The 25,686-nt window shown below is 44.1% G+C and overlaps 1 protein-coding gene across 1 annotated transcript in view; it reads left to right on the top strand.

Moving 5' to 3' along the window:
* The first annotated feature begins 3,969 nt into the window (after positions 1-3,969).
* LOC119972458 (myosin regulatory light chain 2, smooth muscle minor isoform) overlaps positions 3,970-25,686 on the top strand; it is a 28,609-nt gene continuing 6,892 nt past the window's right edge. Inside the window, exon 1 of the mRNA XM_038809186.1 lies at positions 3,970-4,118. The gene's annotated coding sequence lies outside the window, so the exon portion shown is untranslated. The remainder of the gene's footprint in view (positions 4,119-25,686) is intronic.

Here is a 25,686-nt window from a genome sequence, read left to right as displayed (position 1 = left end):
TCCAACTTCTTCCATCGGGCAGGAGATACAGAAGTCTGAGAACACGCACAAACAGACTCAAAAACAGCTTCTTCCCCGCTGTTACGAGACTCCTAAACGACCCTCTTAGGGACTGACCTCATTAACACTACACCCTGTATGCTTCACCCAATGCGGGTGTTTATGTAGTTACATTGTATACCTTCTGTTTCCCTATTATGTATTTTATTTTCATATACTTAATGATCTGTTGAGCTGCTTGCAGAAAAATACTTTTCACTACTTCGGTACACGTGACAATAAACAAAATCCAATCCAACTATCCCCGATATTAACTGGATTTTGTGTGAAAGGAATAGATGGAACAAAATTCTTATGAGATTTTTTTTGGCCAATAGGTAGCAAGTCCAACATGACAGCATGGTTTCTGACTTAGTTTTAGGAACAGAAGCTGAGCAAATTGAAAGACTGGCAGTCGGAGAGCATTTTGCTGAGTGATCATAATTCATTTTGTTTTAACATAAATTATGGAAAAGTACAAAAATAGAACAGGAGTTAAAGTTCTAAATTGGGACATGGCCAATTTTACTAAACGGAGGAGTGCTTTCGTAAAAATGGATTGGAAACAACTTCTTGAAGGTAAATCAGTATCAGATCAGTGGGAGGCAGACAGCACGGTGGCGCACTGGTTAGCACTGCTGCCTCACGGCACTGAGGTCCCAGGTTCGATCCTGGCCCTGGGTCACTGTCAGTGTGGAGTTTGCACATTCACCCCGTGTTTGCGTGGGGTTCGCCCCCACAACCCAAAAATGTACAGGGTCGGTGGTTTGGCCACGCTAAATTGCTAAGATGAGGCAGAAAAGGAAAGCTCATGTCAGACATCAAGAACTCAATTCCAGAGAAAGCTGAAAGTATAAGCAAAGAGAGGGCATGAAAGAATGTTGGCAAGTAAAATGAAATTGAAACCAAAGATGTTTTTATCAATATATTAAGATTACGAGGATAACTAATGAAAGAGTAGGGCCCATAAAAGAATAAAAAGCTATCCTTTCTGTAGAGGCAGAAGGGTATGGTTCTTAATGAATACTTAAGTCTTTTTCTTCATAAAAAGGAGGATGATCCAGCTATTGTAGTTAAAGAGGAGGAGTGTGAAGTATTGGATGCGATAAACATAAGAGAGGGGGTATATGAAGGGACTTAGTATCCTTGAAAAGGGATAAATCGCCAGAGCACATTTCGCTATTAAAATAAGCCGGGGGGAGGGGGGGGATCGATAGCACATGCTCTGAGCATAATCTTCTCACTGGATTCAGGAGCACTGCAAATATTAGCTTAAAAATGGTGAGAGGGATGAATAATTACAGATCAGTCAATCTAACTTTGGTAGCAGGAACATTATTGGAATCATTTCTGAGAGACAGGATAAATTATCACTTGAAAAATATAAGTAATCAAGGAACGGAAGATTTTGTCTGATTAACTTGATTGAATTTTTTGAGATGCTAACAGGGAGGATTGATGAGGATAGTGCACCCGATGTGTTCTGCGTGGATTTTAGCAAGACTTATATGGTCACACAAGGCAGACTGATTAAAAAAATAAAAGTCCAATGGAGGCAGAGAAATGTGGCAAGCTGGGCTCTGAATGCAAATGGTTATGGTTGACAGGTGTTCCGAGAGTCTGGAAAGTTGCTTCAAGTGGGGTTCCTCAGGGCTCAATACGATGTATGCTACTTTTTGTGGTGTACATTAATGATTTGGACTTAAATGTAAAGGACATGATCAAGAACTGCACAGCTGGCACAAAAATTGGCCGCTTAGTTAATAGAGGAGGGAAGTTGTAGTCTGCAATATCAATAGACTGCTCACGTGGACAGAAAAGTGACAAATGGAATTTAATCTGGAGAAGTCAAAAAACACAAAGGGTAACACAATAAATGAGAGGATACAGAGGTGTGGAGGAGGTGAGGGACCTTACAGTATATGTGCACAGATCTCTGAAGGGAGCCAGAAAGGTCAATAAGATGTCAGAGTCATAGGACTTTACAGCACAGAAAGAGGCCTTCTGCCCATCGTATCTGCGCTGGTGATTAAAAAGGCATCTGGAATACTTTCCTTTATTAGTCGAGGAATACAACAGCAGGGAAATTACACTTGAACTATATAAAACACTAGTTAGGGCACAACTTCAGTACTGTGTGCAGTTCTTGTCACCTCATTAAAGAAAGGTTGTGATTGCACTAGAAGAAGCAGAGCAGATTTACAAGGATATTGCGAGGATTGGAAAATTGCAGCTATGAGGAAAGATAATATACTGGGGCTGTTCTCCTTGGAACAGAAGAGGCTGAGAAGAGATTTGATTGAGATGTAGAAAAATTGAGGTGGGGGGGCTGGATAGAGTGGATGGGAAAGAGTAATTTCCCTTAGCAGACAGCTCAGCAGTTAGGTACCTAGATTTAAAGCGATGAGGGGATACAAGGAATAATATTTTCACCCAGAGGTAAGGATCTGGAACTCAGTGTTTGAAAGGGTAGTAGAGGCAGAAATTCTTAAGTAATTTAAAAGGTGTCTGGAAATGAATCCAAATTCCTTTAACCTCCAGGGATACAGACCAAGTGCCAGAAAATGGGGGTCGACTGTGTGTGCGTGGTGATGGAGGGGAGGGGGTGCTCATCTTTTGGCCCACACAGACACAATTGGCAGAATGGCCTCCCCTGTGTTGCATTTTTTTCTACACCTTCTACATATTTGAAAAGTTAAAATGTGCAGGGTTGGGGAGGGCAGGAGTATGGCAGTATAATTGCTCCTAAGGAGAGCCAGCAGACACAATGGGCCAAATGGCCTTCTTCTATGTGGTAATTCTAGATCTCCAAGACATATGTCCTCTCAACCAATTCTTACAACGCAATTACCACTGCTTGAACATAATTGATGACTCCTTTACTTCAAACAGTCTCGCCACCCCTCAAAACTACTGTAATTACCTCTACTCAAGATCCCATACTCAACCCCTCCATCCAATCTGTTTAACACCCTAGCTCTAATAATATGAAAGCAAGATACTGTGCATGCTGAAAATCTGAAATAAGAACAGAAAGTGCTGGATAAACTCGGGTCTGGCAGTATCTGTGGAGAGAAAAACAGAGTTAATCTTCGGATCTAAACGATCCTTCTCTAACCATTCCTTCCTCCCGAAGGAAATGAATTGCACAGCAAGAGACGCTTTCATAATCGTCCAGGGTAATTCTCCCAAAGTTTGTTTTTGTTCAAGAGCATGGAAGCAACAGTGTGTCCTTAACGTGTAAATTAAGAAAGCGCATCCCCAAAAAAAGAGAAAAGGCAACGAAGCCAGATAAATTTATAGGTTAAAAGCAAAATACTGTTTGGATATTGGAAATCTGAGTTAAAAACTGGCAATACTCAGCAGGCCAGATAGCATCTGTGGAGACAGAAACAAGAGCCGATCATGACCTTTCATCAGAATAGAAGGAATAGAGAGAAGCGTTAATAGGTTTTTGAGCCATTGGAATTCAGGCGGTGACGACTCGGTCAGACCTGACCCTGGGAGGGAGCTGCTGCTCTGGGAGTCGGTATGAACTAGATATCGGGGTAAATGCAGCTCCTTATTGACACTGCTGCCAGCTGCCCCCATGAGCGCACGCGCTATTCCCAGCCGCTGACTGGCTCGCTCGCCGGGTAGCGCAGTGACGCAGCGCAGGAAACGCTGCGCTCCACCGCCTAATAAGGCAATGTGCAGCGCTCCTCCGCGCGCACGTGACACCTCAGGAATGCCGACCCGCTCCCGTCACCGGCTCTACCACTTTCAACTGCAAGAAGGGGGGGTGGATAGAGATGTGTAACATTTCTCAAGCAATAATCGGCGCCGTTAACGTTAAGATTTTAGAGACCTGTTTAATTAAATAGTTTTACAGTGTTAGTGGTGTCCTTTCACATTGAAACCGGTCTCTGGTTCAGTATCACCTGGTTTCTGTAATGTCCTGTCCCCCCCCCCTGTTTTGGAGAGGGGTTGACGATGGGTTTATTTCCGGCGGTTGCCCCGGGCTTGATGGTTATCAGGGAAGTTGGGCGGCGGCAGTGAGGAAGTTGGATAGACTCCGAGTTTTATAGGCGTCCTGCGAGGTAAGGAAGCGATCATCTCTTATCCCATGGGTGGGCGCCTCTCGCTTACTTAACTCCGCGGGCGGTCTGTCGAGAGCCGGTGGCGGCGGTTGGCGTGTCGAGTGGTTACCTGACTCTGGAGTTCGGGGAGTTGGTTTCCCCCCGGGGATGAAGGCCCAGCAATGGCTCGGGCAGCGCGCGCGGGCCCGGGGGAGGGAGGGATCGCTGCACCACCGCCGCCAACCTGGTGACACTCCAGTCCCACCGGTCTCAAACCTGCTGCGTGGCGCCCCACAAGCAGATTGCGCATCCCTCAAGATGCACTTTTCACAGAAGGGGATGTTGTGGGGTTGCTCATAGTAAAGTTTAGAAGTTATAACTCTGGGACGCCATTGCGTCGAATTCGGGGAGGGGTCGTCTTATAGTTTTGGCATGGGAACAATATTTCTCAAAGACTTGTGAAAGTGCTAACAAAATTTTGGAATGTTAATCTATCTCAGTTTTTACGAACTTTTCCAAATACGTAAAAAATCTTTTGAAGGAAATCGATAATTTGGTGTCCCATTCATGCGATGCAGCTGTTATGAAATTGTCCCCATAGTCAAATGTTGCTATCATGCCTTTGATGTCCTCAGTTTTCCATTGTTTCCTACATTAAAACACTCTTTAGTGGTTGTTGAAGGTGCTATATAAATCTGTCTACACCCCCTGTTATCTTGGGAAAGCAGGCAGCATAATCAAAGACCCCTCCCACCTGGGAGAGTTGTTCCCTCCCAACTTCCATCGAGCAGGAGATACAAAAGTCTGAGAACATGCACTAACTGGTTCAAAAACAGCTTCCCTGTTATTCCCAGACTTCTGAATGACCCTCTTGTGGACTGAACTGATTTCTTCATATCTTCTCTGCTGAGTAGTACTACACTCTGTATGCTCACCCAATGCCTGTGCCTATCTATTTGAATTGTGTATTTATGCATGTCATATGTTTTTTCATGTATGGAATGATCTATCTGGCCTGTTTGCAGAACAATACTTTTCACTGTACCTAGGTACATGTGATAAATTAAATTCTATAAATGCAGATATTAATATTGTATGTTAAAATGTTTCAAAAGCAGCAACTACCTAGAGCTCACCTTGATTTGGCATACATAAGTGTGTACTATGTTAAGTAATTGTTGAGAAGTTAGTAAATGTATGCACTGTTACCTATTATTAGTTTCTGTTCTTTGCCATGCCACCTGCCCCTCCCCCCCCCCCCAAAAAAAAAACCATGTAAAATGGTCTCCCATGAGCTCTTCCCTGTCTAGCATTTTTCAAGCCCTACAGATTTCTGAACTCGCTGTAACTCTCGCCTCTTCCTGTCCTTTACACCTGACCATTAGTAACTGTCTTTTTGCTGTTGAGGCCCAAGTTTTAAAATCTTGTCTTTTCTCCAAATATTTCTTATTCCCCTCGAGACCCTACTTAAATCCCACCCCTTCCATAAAACACTCATTGACATCCCTGGGCTTAATTTTTGAATAATGGTTGTGTGGTGCCATTTAGTGATTTTTCTGACATCCAGGATGTTTAAATTGCTGTCTTTTGAGTTACTCATTTTAATTCCATGTCTTGTTAGACCTGTGACTTTAGATCAACGTAAAAGATCCCATTGGATTTGTTTGTTGTATTGTCACATGTACTGAGGTAAGTGACAAGTATTTTGTGTACAGTCCAGACAGATCATTCCATATATGAGGGGAGAAAATGAACTTGGGACATACATAAATACATAGACACAGGCATCGGGTGAAGCACACAGGAATGCAGTACTACATCAAATCAGTCCATAAGAGGGCCAATCCAGAGTCTGGTAACAGTGGGGAAGGACTGTTTTGAATCTGTTGGTGTGTGTTCTCAGACTTTTGTATCTCATGCCCAATAGAAGAAGTTAAGAGGGAATAACCTGTTGAGAGGTGCTCGCTGTCCCAAGGCCGTGGTGGGGGGGGGGGGGGTGTAGACAGTCAGTGGCTGGAAGGCGGGTTTGTGTGATGGACTGGGCTGTGTTCACAACTCACGACATGCCATGAAGAGCTTCAAACACAGAGCTTAGCCATATTCAGCTAGTACCTGGTCACTTTTTCCATTTGCTATTCGTAGGTTTTTGGCTATGGTCATATCAGCTGAGTTTGCCTTTAATTCACTAACTATGCATTGTGGTGAGGTTCTTCACAAATGTAGATTTCTTTGCCTATTTCTTGAATTGACTGAGTGAAAAAATTTTCATGAGCTCACAATTACTGTAAGGCGTAACTTGGTTACTTAGGCTGCAGGTTGTGATTGGGGCGGATGAAGGAGCAAAAGGCTATGGTTGCCACGAGGTTTAATATTTGTCTAGTGGGCAAGCAGATGGAATATAATGTGAGGTAAACCACATTTGGTAGAAGGAACAGATGTGCAGAGTGTTCCCTAAATGGTAAGAAATTGTGTAGATGTGCAGAGGGACCTGTGTTCTGTGCAAAAGTCACTGAAGGCTATTATATTAGAATGGCTAATGAAATATTGCAAGAGGATTTGAGTACAGGAGTATTGAGGTCGTGCTTGAAAAGCACCTGGTGGACTGTGCAGATTTGGTCCCATGACAAGAGGATATTATTGCCATAGAGTGCAATGAAGGTTCACCAGACTTTTTCTGGGGATGGCGGGACTGACTTATGAAGGGGGAGTGGGCAGACTGAGCCTGTATTCTTTAGAGTTTTGAGGAGTGAGGTGTTCTCATTGAAACCTAAAAAATACTTAGATGAATTGACTGAGTCAATGCAGGCAGGGTGTTTCCCTTGGTTCAGGAGTCTAGAATCAGATGGCTAAATTTTAGGTGGGGAAGGGGGGTACGTTTAGGACTGTGGGTTGTGAATCTTTGGAATTCTCTACCCCAGAGGGTTGTGGAAGTTCGGTCATTGAGTATGTTTAAAGCAGAGATTGATAGATTTCTAATCAACAAAAATGTTACGGGTTATGGGGATAGTGTGTGTAAAAGGAATTGAATTGCCCATAATGCCATAATCATATTGAATGACTGAGTAGGCACAACGGGATGAATGGCTTATTCATGCTCTTATGTTCACTCATCAATGCTAGTAGACTAGATTGCCCGAATGGCTGCCTCCTGCCCTGTAGGAGTTCTATGATTCTAAGTTAGCTGGTCTCCAGTTGGGCAATAGCTAAATGATTGATATACTTTCTGATCTTGTTTGGAAGCTATCCACTTTGAGTACTTAAGATCTACATTTGCCCACCTTTGAATCTGACTTCAGTGGGAAAAGAACTGGTGGTCTGTGTGTACCAACATTTCATCTCTGTATTTGCAGCCTTCAGTTTGTGTGATTATATGTAAAATATTTGGAACTTTATCATGTTTCCACAAATTGGAATACTTAAAATTTGTGATCTTGCCTTAACTATTTCATTGGATTAGCTAACTATATAGCAAATAGCTGAGCAGGACAGACAAATACTATTTGTTGAAGCGGGTAAGTAGGCATGGGATTAATGATCATTGACCCCCAAGATAAGGAAGGGAAAAAGCATGTGGCGAGCACTGCTGCCTCGCAATGCCCCAGACTGGGTTCAATTCCAGCCTTGGGTGATTTTGGGTTTCCTCCCACAGTCCAAAGATGTGTTGGTTAGGTGGGTTTATGGGGATAGGGTAAGGGGAGTGGGTCCACATAGGGTGTTGTTTTGGAGGGTTGATGCTGACTCGATGGGCCAAATGGCCTCCTTCTGCACTGTAGGGATTCAATTGATACAAGATGCCTGGACCTTTGTTGAACAATATGCCAACAAACATTTTATTATTTTTGGGAAGATGGAAAGGAAAATGTGCTCAAACTGCCAATTTCATTGAGATTAAGTGTGAAATTGCATTTGCCTGTTTACTTCCCTTTTTTTAAGTGCATTAAATAAAAATGACCAGGGCAGCACGGTGGCACAGTGGTTAGCATTGCTGCCTACGGCGCTGAGGACCCGGGTTCGAATCCCGGCCCTGGGTCACTGTCCGTGAGGAGTTTGCACATTCTCCCCGTGTCTGCGTGGGTTTCATCCCCACAACCCAAAAGATGTGCAGGATAGGTGGATTGGCCACGCTAAATTGCCCCTTAATTGGAAAAAATAATTGGGTACTCTAAATTTTAAAAAATAAATAAAAAAATAAAAATGACCAATCCCAACTAACATAACATGGGGTGCTTGTCTACTAAATTTGTCAGTATTTGCAAGTGGCCCCAAATTGTATTGCTGATTCTTAATAGCTAGATTTTTGTCCAGTAGAGAAGACTTGGTTGGGGGAAGCAACCAAGATAATTCAACAAATTAGATGTGTAAACTGTATTACTCAGTCCTAAGAATACATAGTGGTTGTTCAAGTTGAAGTAGAATATGAGCATCAGATACATGCTGGCACTCGTGAATGTGCAGCTGTTTGAGTATAGTAGTAATGTTTCTCTTATGAGAACCTGCGGTAACCAGGATGACGGCTTTAACTGAGCATATTTGGCAGCACAGTGAAGGCACTGCTGATGGGGCAGTAGAAACATTAAATGGGTCCTTTCCATAGGCAATTTGACATCTGTATAAAAGCAGCACCATGGGAAAAGAATCCAAGAGTGGGCAATTCTTTTGTTGGATGTCACCATAGCTAATGGCTAATATCAGTAGGGGAATATTTGGGGGACAGTGATCATGTATCATAATGTTTGGGTTGACTATAGAAGATGACCAAGAACAATCCAGAATAAGAATGATGAACTGGGGGAAAACCAACTTCAATGGGGTAAGAAAAGATTGGGCCAAATAAATTGGAATCAAAGATTGGCAGAAAAAAATGGTAGCTGGTGGGCTACCTTCAAAGAAGTACTTCAGACATAGGTACTTCAGGTGTATTCCCTCAAAAGGAAAAGTTAATCCAGAGCAATCTTCCTGGGTGATGAGAACTAAAAATTCTGACAGTTGTCAAGTTAACGATAGAAGTGAGAACCAGGCTGAGTATAGATGGTTCAGAGGAGAAGTAAATAAAAGCAAGTGAAGAAGTGGGTGGGAGTATGAAAAGCGACTGGCAGCTAACTGGGGGGGGGAGGGGGGTTGAAACCTGAGGTACTAAATTAATTATTTACATCTGTCTTCAACAAGGAAGATGTTGCTGCTATGGTGAAAGATGGGTTTAAAATTGCAGTATTAGATAAGCTGTCCATGCTTTAAAAATTGATGAAGCACTAGGGCCAAATTGAGATTTGAGGATGCTGAAGGAAATGAATCGAAATTGCACAGACATTGGCCATAATTTTCCTGACTTCCTTGATTTCAGGTGGTTACTAAAGACTGAAGAATTAAAAATGTTTTACTTTTTTTTGAACAAGAGAATGAAATAAGCCCACTAGAACCATAGAATTCCTACATTGCAGATTGAAGGAGGCTATTCAGTCCATTGTGTCTGCACTGACCACCTGAAAGAGCACCCTACCTATCCCCATAACCCCACCTAACTACACGTCCTTGGACACCAAGGGGCAATTTAGTATTGCCAACCCACCTAACCTCTGTGGGAGGGGAGGAAACTGGAGATCCTGGAGGAAACACGCTCACGCAGCAAGGAAGTGCAAACTCCACACAGTCATCCAAGACTGGAATTAAAGCTGGGTCCCTAGCACTGTGCAGCAGCAGTGCTAACCACTGCTGTCGGTCAATAACAGGCCAGTCAGTTTAATTTCAGTGGTGGTGGGCAATCTTCTAGAAACACTAATTCAGAACAAAATTAGTAGTCACGTGTACAAATGCAGGTTAAATAATCATGGAATGATTGTGAGGCTGCAGCTGGAGTACTGTGTGTGGTTCTGGTCGCCACATTATAGGAAGATTGTGCTTGCACTGGAGCGAGTGCAGAGGCGCTTCACCAGGATGTTGCCTGGGATGGAACGCAAGTTATGAAGAGAGGTTGGATAGGCTTGGGTAGTTTTCGCTGGAGCAGAGAAGAGTGAGGGGTGTGGATAGGGAACAGCTGTTCACCTTAGTTGAAGGGTCTTTACCCAGACAGTCTAGAACTCACTGCTGGGAGGGTGGTAGAGGTGGGTTGCCTCCATTGTTTAAAAAGTACCTGGATGAGCACTTGGCACATCTTAACATTCAAGGCTATGGGCCAAGTGCTGGCAAATGGGATTAGGGTTGGCAGATCAGGTGCCTTTCATGCAGCACTGCAGACTCGGTGGGTCAAAGTGCCTTTTCTGCATTGTATTTTTCTGTGATGCTGCCTGTCATGGTTCCGATCGAGGGAGAAGCACCCAACAGCTGCTACCAACTTTTACATTGAGAATGGCAGCCACTGCTGCCTTTTAAATGAAAATAAATGAGGCTATGTGGAGTCTTCTGTCCAGAAGCAGCAGCAGTAAGAACATCACGTGCCCTGCATGTAGACTTGACATCAAGCATCCTCCGGGTATATGCTTTCATCACGGAGCAGTATTGCTTCCATTTTCCAGCTGAGGCAGGCAAGGCAAGTGAACTGTGAAGATGAATGGTTTTCTTCAAAGACGGACAGACACTCAAATAGGCAGTTTACATATTTGACAGGATCTCGCAACAGAATCTGATAGGGCAGAGCTGCATCAGGAGAGTCTAGGGCAAGACAGTACAGTGCTCGTGTTAGCACTGTACCTATCTCCAGGGCCTCTGGTTACAAAGAAGAAACTTAAGAACAAAGCAGTATAAAGATGATTTCTTAAGTTTGCTTTTGTCAATTGTGCCAAACAAAGAAGGATGCAAAGTCCATGTATTATATGCAGGCAAGTACTGGCAAATGAAAGTTTCAGATTTTGAGAAGTGGTGGGTGGAAAAAATGGTTTTGCGGTTGTCACCCCAGTCAGTTGGTAACTTTAAGAATTGACTCTTAAGTTAAAAGACTGTGCTGCTTTGGTTGACTTGTAATAGCACAATTAAAAACATGCCAAAAACCCATTAGGTTGTCAGCATTCTGGTGTAGTATCTCAGGAATGTACAATGCTCAGTAAAACCAAGTATTTTGTTGCTATGGTCCTTCATGTGAGGTTAGATTTTCCTTTTTTCATAAAAGATGAAGATGGCACAAATAACTGGCTGGTGTCTGCACCTGTTATGCACATTGCCCTCTCCTCCTTTGAACCTGATACAAGTGAGATGAGGGCCAGACAGGCTCCCCTTTCGCATTTAAAGGTAAGCAATGAGGGTAGAGCTGTCGAGGGGGAGTGAGTTCAGGTATCTGCAGGTTAGGGACTTTGCGCGAAAGGTCTGGAGGTGGTTGCCGGGATAAACTGCTGGTGCGACTGCTGCTCCCGGATGTGGAAGGGGAGGGAAGAATTGGGGATATATACAAGTGGCTGGGGGAGCAGGGAGGCGAGCAGGTGGTGAAGATCAAGGAGAAATGGGAAGAGGAGTTGGGAGGGGAGATCAATTGGGGAGCATGGAGTGAGGCACTGCATAGGGTGAACGGTACCTCGTGTGCAAGGATGAGTCTGATACAGTTTAAGGTGGTGCATATGACTTGCGTGAGAATGAGTGGGTTCTTTCAGGGGGTAGCAGATGAGTGTGTGCGGGGGCCAGCGAATCACGCGCACATATTTTTTGTGTTGCAAAAAATTGGGAAGATTCTGGGCGGGAGTGTTTGTAGTCTTGGCCAGGATAGTGGTGGAGGAGGTGGATTCAGACCCTTTGGTGGCGATATTTGGGGTCTCCAAGAAGCCTGAGCTCATGGAGAGGAGGAAGGCCAATGTCTTGGCCTTCGCCTCTGATTGCACGGTGGCGCCTTTTGCTGGAGTGGTGGTCAGCATCGCCACCGGGAGTAGTGGCTTGGTTTGGTGACCTGTATGACTTGCTACGATTAAAGAAGATATAAAGTATGAGTTACGGTGCTCTTCAGGGGAGTTTGAGGAAAGGTGGGGGATGTTTGTGACCGTGTTTGAGGGGCTGTTTGTCGCGGTGGGGGGGGGGGGGGGGGGGGGGGGGGTGAAAAAGAGGAAAAATCTGTATAGTTGATTGTAGGGAAGCATGTTTCCCGGGGTGTTCGTTCACTGTAACCTATTTTGATACATGTTTGTAATCAAATACATTTTTTTAAAAAGTAAACTGCATTTTGTTGGTGTGGGTTGTGAAGGTCAGCTGGTTGGCAAAAAAGTGGGCCCAGGGGGGAAAAGTTTGGAAAACACTGCATACAGCACCCTAGGCTTTATTAATAGGAATAGTTTACAAGGAGGTTATGTGGAACTTGTTTGTATAAGACACTAATTCAGCCTCTGCTGGAGTATTGTGACCAGTTCTTGGTGCCACACTTTAAGAAAGATGTGAACTCATTGGGGAGAGTGAAAAACATATTCATGAAAATGGTTGCACCGATGAGCGTCAGTCATGGTGATATAGATTGGAGAGGTTAGGCCTTTTCTTGTAGAAGAGAAGACAGAGGAGATTTGATAGAAGTGCTCAAAATCAGGTGACTGGACTGAGTAGATGGGATGCAAACAGAAAATAGAAGCCGTTTGGTCTTTCACATCTGCTCTGCCATTCAGTATGATCATGGCTGATCCCACCTCTTCCCCACCCACACCCAATGTCGCTTGATCCCTTTAGCCCCAAGATCTGTATCTAATTCCTTCTTGAAATTGCACTGTTTTGGCCTCAACTACTTACTGAGGTAGCGATTTCCACAGATTCACCACATCTATCATTCTTCTAACTCCAATGAATATAATTGTAACCAGTTTAGTCTCTCATAGACCAGTCCCACCATCCCAGGAATCAGTCTGGTAAACCTTTGTTACACTCCCTCCATAGCAAGACATCCTTCCTCAGGTAAGGATACCAAAAATGCACACAATACTCGAGGTGTGGCCTCACCAATGCCCTACACAATTGCAGTAAAACATATCTATTCCTATACTCAAATCCTCTCACCACGAAGACCACCATACAATTTTCCACCTTTACTGCCTGCTGTACCTGCATGCTTGCTTTCAGCGACTGTACAACAAAACCAAGGTCTCGCTGAGTATCCGCCTCAATTTCTTTTATAAATTGAGTACCCAATTATATATTTATTAAATTAAGGGTCAATTTAGCATGGCCAATCCACCTACCCTGCACATCTTTGGGTTGTGGGGGCGAAACCCACGCAAACATGGGGAGAATATGCAAACTCCACACGGACAGTGGCCTGGGACCTCGGTGCCGTGAGGCAGCAATGCTAACCACTGCGCCACCATGCTGCCCATCCGCCTCTCAATTTACACCCATTCTAATAATCTGCTTTCCTAATTTTGCTAAAAAGGTAACCTCCCATTTATCTAACATTATACTGCATGTGCCCACTCGCTGAGCCTGTCCAAATCCTACTCCAGCATCTCTGCATCCTCCTCACAGCTCGCCCTCCCACCCATCTTTGTATCATTGCAAATTTGGAGAGAATACATTTAGTTCCCTCATCCAAATCATTACTATATAATGTGAACAATTGGGGTCCTATCACCGATCTCTGCAGTACCCGAATAGTCAGTGCCTGCCAATCCGAAAATAGGCCCATTTATTCCAATGTGCTAACCAGCTATCCATCTCGAGACACTACCCAGAATCCTATATGCTTTAACTTTAGGCTAGGTGAGACCTGTCAAGTCTTAAAGTCTAAATAAACCACAGCCGCTGGTTCTCACTGGCCAACTCTGCAAGTTACACCTTCAAAGAATTCTAGTAGATTTATCAAGCATAAATGTATGCTGACTTTGTCTAATTACACCACTACTTTCCAAATGTTGTGCTATGAAATCCTTGGTAATGGACTCCAGCAACTTCCCTACCACTGATGTTAGGCTCACTGGTCTATGGTTCCCTGTGTTTTTCTCTACCTCCCTTTTTGAATAGAGGGGTTACATTCGCTACGCTCCAACCTGTAAACCATTCCAGAGTCCAAAGAATTTTGGAAAATGACTATCAATGGATCTAATATTTCTAGGGCCATTTCCTTATATACACTGGGATGAAGATTACTAGGCCCTGGAGATTTGTCCACCTTCAATCCCATTAATTTCGCCTTAATACTTGTGAAAGAATGAAGAAGAAATGGCACAGATTTAAGGTAATTGGCAAAAGAAGCAAAAGTGACTTGGGTAAACTTTTTCATGCTGTGAGTAGTTAGTCTGGATGCCCTGCCAAAATGTGGCAAAGGCAGGTTCAGTTGCGTCACTCAAAGGGGACTTAGACTTTTGAGAATGAGGTGGGAAAAGTTGGGGGGAATCCCTCTTGGTGAATTGCTTATTTGGAGAGCTAGTGCAGGCACTGCATGTCGAATGGTTGCCTCCTGCTCTGTGACAGTTCTTCTGTGATACATTGAATGGTTTTACTTTTTAAAAATTAAAATTTGGCTGGTATCTGCAAGGACTTTTTGCTCTATAAAAGTGTGCAACCAGGAGCTTTAGTTTCCCAACGCACAACCTGTGAGTCGGAGGGGGAGGGATTCTCTCGAAGTCCACAACATTGAAAAATAAAGCCAAAGAAGGTGCTGGGGAGAGGCAGAGAAACTCCTGTTGCCCCTTTTGTGAGAGATTATTTCAATATTACTCCATTACAAATCATGAAGATGTACCGTTGTCATTCTTGATTAAGGCAGTTCATATTTTCACTGCTTCAACACAAAGCAAGAACTGGATGTGCTGGGGTTTCATTAAATGTCCTGAGGTTTGTTTTGGCTCCTCTTGGAGAATGTAATGCTTTACAAAATTAGCCATGTTCTAGAATGCCAGATGTACCTTGTGTTTTTTTTTCTTGCTCCAACCTCAAATGGGTTTTTTCTTTCTCCAACCACAAATGGTGTCAAATCTATAGGTAGTTGTGGTGCTGAAATATAGGTGTGAAAATGCCTCCAGTGCTGTTGATCAATTACCCTGCAGACCTACAGCCAACAATCCAATTTTCACATTACTTTGCATTCCCTTTTAACTTGTTTAAACATCTAAGATACTTCTGTATTATCAAACAATTTGACATTGATCCAGAGGAGAGAAGTTTTATTGCATAAGAGGGAATCATTTAGGATAGGAATTCTAGGGCCAAAGCAGATGACTGCAGCAGTTAATATTGAAGGCACAAGAAGTTAGAACATGGGTATTAGGAGCAGACCATTTGGCCAGTCAGGCCTGCTCTGTCATTCAAACAGATCATGGCTGGCATCTATCACTGATACTTTTCCCCATATCCCTTGATGTCATTAAAATCCAAGAAGTTATTGATTTGCCTTGAACATGCTCAATGAGCTTCCGTAAGGGCAGCACGGTGGTGCTGTGATTAGCATTGCTGCCTCACAGCGCCGAGGTCCCAGGTTCGATCCCAGCTCTGGATCACTGTCCGTGTGGAGTTTGCACATTCTCCCCGTGTTTGCATTGGTTTCCGCCCCACAACCCAAAGATGTGCAGGGTAGGTGGATTGGTCACGCTAAATTGCTCCCTTAATTGGGAAAAATAAATTCGTATTGGGTACTCAAATTTTTATTTTTTTTAAAATGAACTTCCACAGCCCATTAGGACAGAAATTCCAAAGATTCACCACTCTGTGTGAAGTTATTCCTTGTCTCATTCTTAAATGGCCTGCCACTTATTGAGACTGTCATCTGGTTCTAGACGCCCCATCCAAGGAAACCATCCCATCTACATCTGCCCTGTAAGAATTTTGTACGTTTCAATGAGATCACCCCTCATTCTTCAAAACTCTGGCGAATAGAGGCTCCATTTCATAAAACAATCCTGCCGTTGCAGGGATAGGCTGGTGAGCCTCTGCACTCCCTCTGACAAGTATAACTTGGATATGGAGTCCAAAATTACACATTGAATCCAGGCGCAGGCTCACCAAGGCTCTCTATGATTGCAGCAAGATATCTTTACTCCTGTACTCCATTCCTCTTGTGCTGACGGTTAACATACAACTTGCCTTCCTAATTGTTTGCTGCAGCTGCATGCTAACTTTTAAAAACTCGGAATAAGGTTACCCAGGTCCCTTTGGACATCAACACTTCCCAGACACCCACCATGTATGAAATTCTGCCTTTTTTTTCTACCAAGTGTATAAACTTCATACTTATTCACATATATTCCATCCTGTGTTCCTGTCCATTCACTTACCAGTCTAAATCCTCTTAAAGCCTCCTTGTGTCCCCTCAACTCTCATATTCTCACCTAGTCTTGTCATCAAATATTATATTTAGTCCCCATATTGAAGCACTGATCCTTGCGGCACCCCCTTTGTTCCTCCTGTTTTCTGTTCATTAACCAATTCTCAAACTCCAGCAATATATTTCTCCCCAATCCCAAGTGCTAGAATTTGGTTTGCTAACAAGTACGGAATCTTGTCAGAAGCCTTCTGAAAAACTCAAATATGTCCCCTTTATTGGTTCTTTTTTCATCTGTGCTACATTTACCACCCTGAACACCTCGGGCTTGTCAAAACTTTCATTAATCCATGTGGACCCCACCCAGTGTCCAGTTATCACATCCTTTATAATAGATTCTAACATTTTCCCTACTCCTAATAGGTCTGTAATTGTTTTCCCTCTTTCTCCCTTCAACATTGGGGGTTACATTTACCAACTTTCCAGTCTGCTGGAACCTTTTCCAAAAGAATTTGAAAGACTGCTTCCTCCTTCATTACTCTGGTATATACCTGATCTGGTCACAGGTATTTATCAACCTTTAATCTAATCACTTTTTGAGTGCTACCTCTTTATTAATACTAATTTCTTCCAGTTCCTCATTTTCACAAGTTCCTTGGTTCCCTCATGTTTCTGGGAGATTTGTGTCTTAAGACACCCACAAAGTCATTTAGTTTCTCTGTCATTTCTTTATTCTGCATTATAAATTCTCTTGCCTCTGCCTGTAATGAGCCCACATTTGTCCTCACTAATCTTTTCCTTTTCACATACCTAAATAAGCTTTCACAGTGAGCCTTTGCTAATTGCTAGCTTGCAGATCCTCCTTTACTGGGTTCTAAATTAGTCCCATTCTTTGGGTTTACCACTTTTTTTTCTTAAATTTATAAGCCACTTCCTTTGACCTAATGCAGTATTTAAATTTTGTTAGCCACTGTGATTCACCATCTTTCCTGTTTTTTTTGTCTTGGAGGAATGTATATTTGTTGTAGACAAGGCAAATCTTAAAATTCTAGCCATTACCTGTCTGCCATCAAACCTTTTTAATGTATTTTCCCAATCCACCATAGCCAACTTCACCTTCATGCCTTCAGAATTCCATTTGTTTGGATTTGGGACCAGAGTTTCAGAATGAACTATCACTTTCGGGCTTAACATAAAGCTCTATCATATTACAGTTACTATTTCCTAATGGCTCCTCTACTGAAAGGTTCAGAATTAGTCCTTTCTCGTCTATGTAAAATAGCCTGATCTCTAGCTGGTTCTTCAGTGTAGTGCTCCAGAAATCTGGTCAAGATTGATACTGTGTTGGTAATCTATGAACTCATGGAAATGTGAACAAACAATGGGTGAAGGCTGCTTTTGAGATTCTTGTGGTGGCCTTTCACTTGACTAGCTCTGACACTTAACCAGGCCTGTGCGTATGTATTAGTCACTTGAATGAAAATATTTTACAATGGATGGTAAATGTCTCGAGTATTGACTACAGTCTCCCAGAATCCATGTTAGCCTCTGCCTCTCCAGTGTTTTGCATGTCTGCTCTTTCCCAGTTCCCCAGGCTGCCAACTTCACCTTCGGTTGGCAGGATTCACTTTTTCCCCCTCCACACTACTGAGCTAGAAAATTGGGAAGTGTGCTGTTTTAAGGTCTCCAGTATACGTGCAAGGGCTGTAATGCTAGTTGAATCACAGTTGGAAAATGGTTCATCTGCATTTAAGAAATTGGGCAAATTGACCACATCTGGCATTGACAGAACTAGAAACAGATTGTGGTCTGCCTTTGATTGATGGAATGTTTGTTAATGAAGAAAAAATGTTTTAAATAGATTTGCCTAATCATTGACCAGAAAGCTTTTCATTGTTCAAGGCAGAGCTGAAAGAGCAATATATATACTTTCAGTACCTTCCACACTTATAAACTACTACAGGGATTGATTTGTTGTCTATGGTATCTTGCTCTGCACAATTGAGAAATGGTCAATTAATTTGGTATTGCTGCAACTTTGTCTAACTGAAAGAACAGATGGGCTATTGGTTTAACCTTCCAGTCAAAAGATGCCACTCCCTAAATTAAACTGTTAAATGGTAAAGAAACTTAAACTTTATGTTGATTTTTTTTTCCTGTGCCCTTGAGGCTTGGGGAAATTGGTTTACTTGCAAGTACTTGTCTGTTAAAAGCTTTTGACAATACATCAGAATGCTGTATGCAGTGACATGCTTGCATTTTTTAAGTACTTGTAATTTATTAGTCGTCCTGTATTTTCCTGTCTTGTAAAACTGCCTACTTTGGCAGCACTGTCTTCCTATTCCATGAAGGAGTAAGTGGTAACCAATATAAGTTCAATAGATACAATTTGGAATCCCAATGAAAATGACTCTTGTCTGGGTGGGGAGGGGGAAATGGCTTCTGACACGATTATTTGTCCATGGGCAGTTTGACCTTTTTTTGTCCTCTGCCTAATGCCATGGGTGGGAAAGAACAGAAATTGATGAAAAGGAATTTGAAAAATTCAATGTCTCCAGTTTCCCTGCAGTTTTTTAATCCCTGTATGTTTTTCCTGCAATCTTGTGAAACTATTCCTTCTGTACAAACCAATTTTTAAAGCCTCATGTCTATAATTTAGATCTGGCTATTATAACCAAAATAGACATACTCGGCAACTGTAAACAAGTTTGTTTGTGGTGTTTTTGATAGCTTTAGGTAGCTTCCAGGTGTAACTTAACTTTGCTCATCGGTAATACGTTTGCAAGAGCCAGAATGTCATGTGTTTAGTCAAACTGACAGTTCAATGGAGTGAGGAAATTGTTCTCTGTTGATAAGTGCTTTGCCTGCAGCCCTCTGGTCAACATAAAAGAAGCCATGGCACTTTTGAAGAGCAGTAGAGTTCTCTATTGTCCTGGCCAATAATTATCCTCCAACTAACATTGCCAAAACATAATCACAGTGGCAGCCGTGTACTTACCATCTACAAGGTGCACTGCAGCAGCTCACAGGGCTCGTTTGTCACCAACTTCCAAACCCATGACGTCTTCCACCTAGAAGGACATTAGGACAGCACACACCTGGAAATACAACCACCTACAAATTCCCCACATCATCGGAACTCCCTAACAGTACTGGGTCTTCCTACACCACATGGACTGCAGTGGTTGTAGAATGCAGCATGCCATCACCTTCTCAAGGGTAATTGGGGTGGATAATAAATGCTAGCTAGTCAGTGTTGTTCACGTTTTGTTTTACTACATAGAACATTACAGCGCAGTACAGGCCCTTCGGCGCTTGTTGCGCTGTCCTGTGAATGCAGCATTGTTTTTTGTGACGCTTTGTTATTTGTAAATTGTTCGACTCACGGTAGCATGGTGGTTAGCATCAATGCTTCACAGCTCCAGGGTCCCAGGTTCGATTCCCGGCTGGGTCACTGTCTGTGTGGAGTCTGCACGTCCTCCCTGTGTGTGCGTGGGTTTCCTCCGGGTGCTCCGGTTTCCTCCCACAGTCCAAAGATGTGCGGGTTAGGTGGATTGGCCATGCTAAATTGCCCATAGTGTAAGGTTAATGGGGGGATTGTTGGGTTACGGGTGTACGGGTTACGTGGGTTTAAGTAGGGTGATCATTGCTCGGCACAACATCGAGGGCCGAAGGGCCTGTTCTGTGCTGTACTGTTCTATGTTCTATATGACTTCATTGGCTGTAACATGCTCTGGGACATAAGGGTATGAAATGCAAGCCAAAAAGCACTTCATATTCTGAAAAAGAGGATTTTCAGTTGAGTTGTACTTGCCAAACACTCCGTTTCTATCATTTGTGTCCACATTAAATCTGTTTCAAGCTCAGTTTTATAATATAATCTTTATTGTCGCAAGTAGGTTTACATTAACACTGCAGTGAAGTTACTGTGGAAAAACTCCCTCGTTGCCACATTCCGGCGCCTGTTCGGGTACACACAGGGAGAATCTGGAAAGTCCAAATTACCTGACAGTATTTCGGGACTTGTGGGCGGAAACCAGAACACCCGGCGGTAACTCGTGCAGACACTGGGAGAACGTGCAGACTCCACAAGTGACACAAGCCGAGAATCGAACCTGGGACCCTGGAGTTGTGAAGCTACCGTGCCTGGTTACTAAAGTAGTAGATTGCTGCAGAATATTAATAGCAATTTGAAAATCTCTGCAGACCATTTGGTGATAGATATTTTGCTATTAACATTGACCATAGACTGATGCTTGTCAGTTGATCTCTTGCAGTTGACCTCCTTCCTAAGGCTAGGAAATAGGTAGGTAAAATCAGTTGGGTTTTCCACTTTCTACAGACTTTGGGGCAAGTAAAAGATCAATCTCAGTAAAACTTGCATTCAAATCTACCTGGCATCTTTTCAAAGAACATCTCGTGAGATACGAATACTGAGCTTTAGCTTATGGGTTATTTTAAAATTAAAAGTGGGGTCAATGTGAAAAGAAATCAGCAAATCTTTATTTTGAGGTTACCTTTGAACTTTGGTATTCTGACTCGTGGGAATTGGTACCAAGGTGTTGACTTTGGTTCAATGCTAGCACGCATCTTAATCAGAAGGCTTAAGATGAGGGCAGCATGCTGGTGCAGTGGTTAGCACTGCTGTCTCTCGGCGCCGAGGTCCCAGGTTTGATCCTGGCCCTGGATCACTGTCTGTGTGGAGTTTACCCCTTTGCCCCATGTCTGCATGGGTTTCACCCCCACAGCCCAAAAGATGTGCAGGGTAGGTAGATTGTCCACACTAAATTGCTGCTTATTTGAGAAAAAAATAATTGAATTATCTAATTTATTTATTTTTTTTAAAAAGAAGGCTTAAGCTGTATTTTAGGACTTGAGCCCATAGTCCATGCTGGGGTTTCATGGGAGTGCTGTATCTTTTGAGTGGTCCAACCAAGGCACTTTATCATCTTAAGTAAAAATGTAAAGATCCCTTGGTGCTCTTCTTGAAGAAGGTTTCCTAATGTCTGACCCAACATTAATCCAACCACAGCCATTACTTAATTTATTCTAATTGCTGTTTGTGAGATCTCACACTGAATTATCTACGAAAGAAACCAAGATTACTACACTTTAGAGTAATTGGCTGCAAAGTGCCACGGTAAATTCTACATGTTCTATTTTTACAAACTTATATTTTGTCTGTTAGGAGCACTGCCTGTTTAATTGAGAGGCCTGTTCCACAATTAGTTTTTAGTGAAAATTGAATATACTAATGAGGAACATGAGGTCTTGGAAATCATTAACAGTGGACAGCATGGTGGCACAGTGGGTTAGCACGATGGCACTGCTATCTGAGTGCTGGGGACTGGGTTCAAATCTGACCTCTGGTGACTGGAGTTTGTACGTTCTCTCCATGGCTACGTGGGTTTCCTCCGTTATGTATCCGTCGTCTCGCGTGTCTAAAAATGTGCCGGTTTGGTGGATTGGCCATGCTAAATTGCCCCTTGGTGTCCAATGGTTAGATGGGGGGGTATGGTGGGAGATGGGGCATAGTTGGGGTGCTTTTTCGAAGGGTCGTTGCAGGTGCGGTGGAGATGTGCTGAATGTCCTAGAAATTCAATGAATTTTGACAAAGGGCCTGCTGATACCCAACAAATGGTGTTGTGTGTAAACATTCAGTTTTGTTAGATATCCAGTTTTGTTATCCTAGTTTCTTTCTGGTGGTCTTTTTCTAATATAATAGTATGACCAACCCGCCCCAGGGCAAAATCCAGTCAGTCCCTCCAAAATCAACAAAGAAACCCTTCAAAACGTGGAACATTTCCCCTACCTGGGGAGCCACCTCTCACCTAAGCCTGACATTTATGTGGAGATCCAACACCCTATCCAATCCTTCAGATGCCCAAGGACGAGAGTCTTTGACGGCAACATCCGTGCTAACACCAAGATCCTCGTGTACAAAGTAGTCATCTTTCTAATTCTTCTCTCTGAAACCTGGACGAGTACAGACACTACCTCATGGCCCTAGAAAAGGACCATCAATGTTGTCTGAGACTGATTCAACTGGGAGGATGGGCATACTGAAATCAACTTCCTTGAAGGAGCCAAGCTCACCAGCATTGAGACTATGATCATCTGAAACCAACTCTGCTTTGCCAGCCATGTGCTTGGAATGCCATGACTGCCAAAGCCAATCTTTGTCCAGCTCAAGACAGGCTCCTGGTGGTGAAGCATGGTGGCACAGTGGTTAGTACGGCACCGAGGTCCCGGGTTCGATTCTGGGTCAGTGTCCGTGTTGATTTTGCACATTCTCCCTGTTTGCGTGGGTTTTGCCCCCTCAACCCAAAAAGATGTGCAAGGTAGATAAATTGGCCATGCTAAATTGCCCCTTAATTGGAAAATAAATGAATTGGGTATTCTTAAAACTAAAAAATAAATTTTTAAAGAAAAAGGAAGACAGGCTCCTGATCAAGAGGGCAAATGAACAGCTTCAAAACCCCCTGAAAGTTGCCTCAAAAAATGCAACTAGACGTCCATACCGAGGAGATCCTTGTTCAGAAAAGACCTACTTGGAGGCGCCTCCAGATTAAAGGGATACAATTCTTTGTGGAGGTCCAGAAAGAGTTCGAGAAAGGAATATCAGTGATCTAGAGTCCCAAGGACCGAACCCAACTCCTAGAAATGCCTGCTAAGTGTGTGGTCAAAGATGTGACTCATCAGCCATGCAAGGACCCACGATCCATGACCAGGAACACAATCCATGATCCATGACTAGTTAGTTATCGCTGAAGAAGTCTGTCTTATTTAAAACAGTAAATTCTTGATGTATGTAATTTATAAACTGGAATCCATCTTTAACAGAAACTTGGCTGTGTGGTTATTTCACTGCTTCCCTTTTGACACGGAAATTTATAGTATTTGAGCCAAAATATTGAAGATGGGTAAACTGTTGCTTGGAAAGCTCCTCCACTATAAACATTGTTACAACTGGTAGTGCTTGGGAAGTCTTGCTGAACTTGTAGTAAAGGAGGAAAATCTCTTGGAGAAAATGGTTTATGCTTGTCTCCCTTGCCCTCTAAGACAGAATTTGAAACGGTTACAAAAGCAGCCTGCCTCCGCAAGTTGCATACATCCTGCTATCTCGCGGCACTGAGGTCCCGGGCTCGAACCCGGCCCTGGGTCGCTGACTGTGGAATTTGCACATCCTCCCCATGCCTGCGTGGGTCTTGCCGCCCATGCGCGCACGCGCGCACGCACACACACACACACACAAGATGTGCAGGGTAGGTGAACGGGCCCCTTAGTTTGAAAAAAAATTGGATACTCTAATTGGATGTTGCAAAGTATTTCACAATCGATGAATCACAAGTGTTAGGAAACCTGGGTATTGAAAAATCATACAATTCATTCCAGGCTTTCATTATTCTTAGTGTAGGAATCTGATCCTGTGAAATTATTTGTTTGAAATCTGTCTGCATTTAATTTTTCCTAGCACTAGGGGGCCCCTGAGTTGGGTAGGTTGTAGGGCTTCCTCCTAACAACAAGTTGTGCAGGAAGAATTTAGTGCTACATTATTGGTTGTCACTCCTCTTTCAACTTATTGTGGGGTGGTTTCTGTAGCCACTTCACTTTTGCAGTTGCTACAAAGCTACTTTTGGTGTCCAGTAATTTCCCTATTTAAATTTGAACAGGTAAAACTGCTTGCATGGCAGATATACAGAAGTTGCTCAACTAACTAGGCGGCACAGCTGTCTCACAGCTCCAGGGACCCGGGTTCAATTCCAGCCTCGGGTGACTGTGTGGAGTTTGCACTTCCTCCCCGTCTCTGCGTGGGTTTCCTCTCAGGGTCCAAAGATATGCAGATTAGGTGCATTGGCCATGCTAAATTGCCCCTTTAGTATCTAAAAGGTTAGGTGGGGTTACTGGGATAAGCTGGAGGCGTGGGCTTGAGTAGGGTGCTCTTTCCAAGGACTAGTGCAGACTCGATGGGCCCAATGGCCTCCTTCCGCACGGTAAATTATTTGAAAGAGTGGTTACGTTCAAGAATGCTTCCAGAATTCAAACGTGTGCAGCAACCACATTCCTATGGATCAGTACAAAGAAAGTTGACTGTTTACCTGTGACTGCTTGATATGCAGTCGCTATGCATTGGTTCTGAAGTGCTATATAAATCCTGAAACTTGTTGTCTAGGTAATTTATTCAAGTCTGAATAATATCATCATATTCAACAGAGCCAATATCATGTCAATCTTTCCTACTTTCCAGAATAGCTCAGGGGCGAAATTCTCCAACCCCACGCAGGGTCGGAGAATCGGCCGGCGGCGGCGTTGCTCCCGCTGGGTTTTTAATTCTCCGAGCGGCCAAAAACCGGCGTTGTGCAAATCCCGCCGGCAGCCTCTGAAAACAGCTGGCGCCGGCGGGATGTCATTGATTTTTATCAGACAGACGTTCTCCGTGCCGGATGGGCCGAATTCCCACCGACGTGGCCACTGGTCACGTCGGCGAAAAACAGAGTAGCTTTAAAACGGCGTCAACCATTGATGATGGTTGACGCCGTTCAGTTACCAATATCGAGTGCGGGGGGGGGGGGGGGGGGGGGGGGGGGGGGGGGGGGGGGGGGGGGGGGGGGGGGGGGGAGGGGAGGGGGAGAAGAGTCCTGGCGTTTGTGTGGGGGGGGGGAGAAGAGGGAGAGAGAGTACCGGCGTTTGTGGGGTGATGGTGGGGAGAGAGTCCCGGCGTTTGTGGGGTGGTGGTGGGGAGAGAGAGAGTACCGGCGTTTGTGGGGTGGTGGTGGGGAGAGAGTACCGGCGTTTGTGGGGTGGTGGTGGGGGGAGAGTGAGTACTGGCGTTTGTGGGGTGGTGGTGGGGAGAGAGAGAGAGAGAGTACCGGCGTTTGTGGGGGGGTGGTGGGGAAGAGAGAGTACCGGCATTTGTGGGGGGGTAGGGGTGGGGTAGGGGTTGGGGTGGGGGGCAGAGGGGGGGGGCGACGGTGCGTTGGCCCCGGGCATCCAATGGATGGGGGCATCAGCAGATCTTCCTCAAGGCTCCCCTGGTAGGGGGCAGCGGCGTGCAGAGGGGGGGGGGGGGGGGGGGGGGGGGGGGGGGGGGGGCGATGGTGCGTTGGCCCCGGGCATCCATTGGATGGGGGCATCAGCAGATCTTCCTCGAGGCTCCCCTTCCTCCCAGCTGCCTTGTCTTTGTTTGAGAGAGGGAGATTGTGGTTACAGACAGAGAGAGACAGAGAGAGGGAGTCCTGACCGTCCTCTGGCTGAGAGCAGGGCTTTGGTGACTTTTGGCAAAGTTTCTGGGTTCTGCCTTTATAATTCACAGCGCAGAAAGGGTTCTGCGCTGTGAATTATCAAGGCACCTTTTCTAATCCTGGGGAGAAACAACCTTTTTGAAGAGTCTGAGGAAATAAGCAGGAATTTGGATTAATTCTGACTCCCCACCCCCTGGGCCTC

The sequence above is a fragment of the Scyliorhinus canicula genome, chromosome 10 (genome assembly GCF_902713615.1).
Source record: "Scyliorhinus canicula chromosome 10, sScyCan1.1, whole genome shotgun sequence".
NCBI classification, from domain to species: Eukaryota; Metazoa; Chordata; class Chondrichthyes; order Carcharhiniformes; family Scyliorhinidae; genus Scyliorhinus; species Scyliorhinus canicula.
Note: the sequence above shows the minus strand (reverse complement) of the source record. Positions and strands in the feature narration are given on the sequence as shown.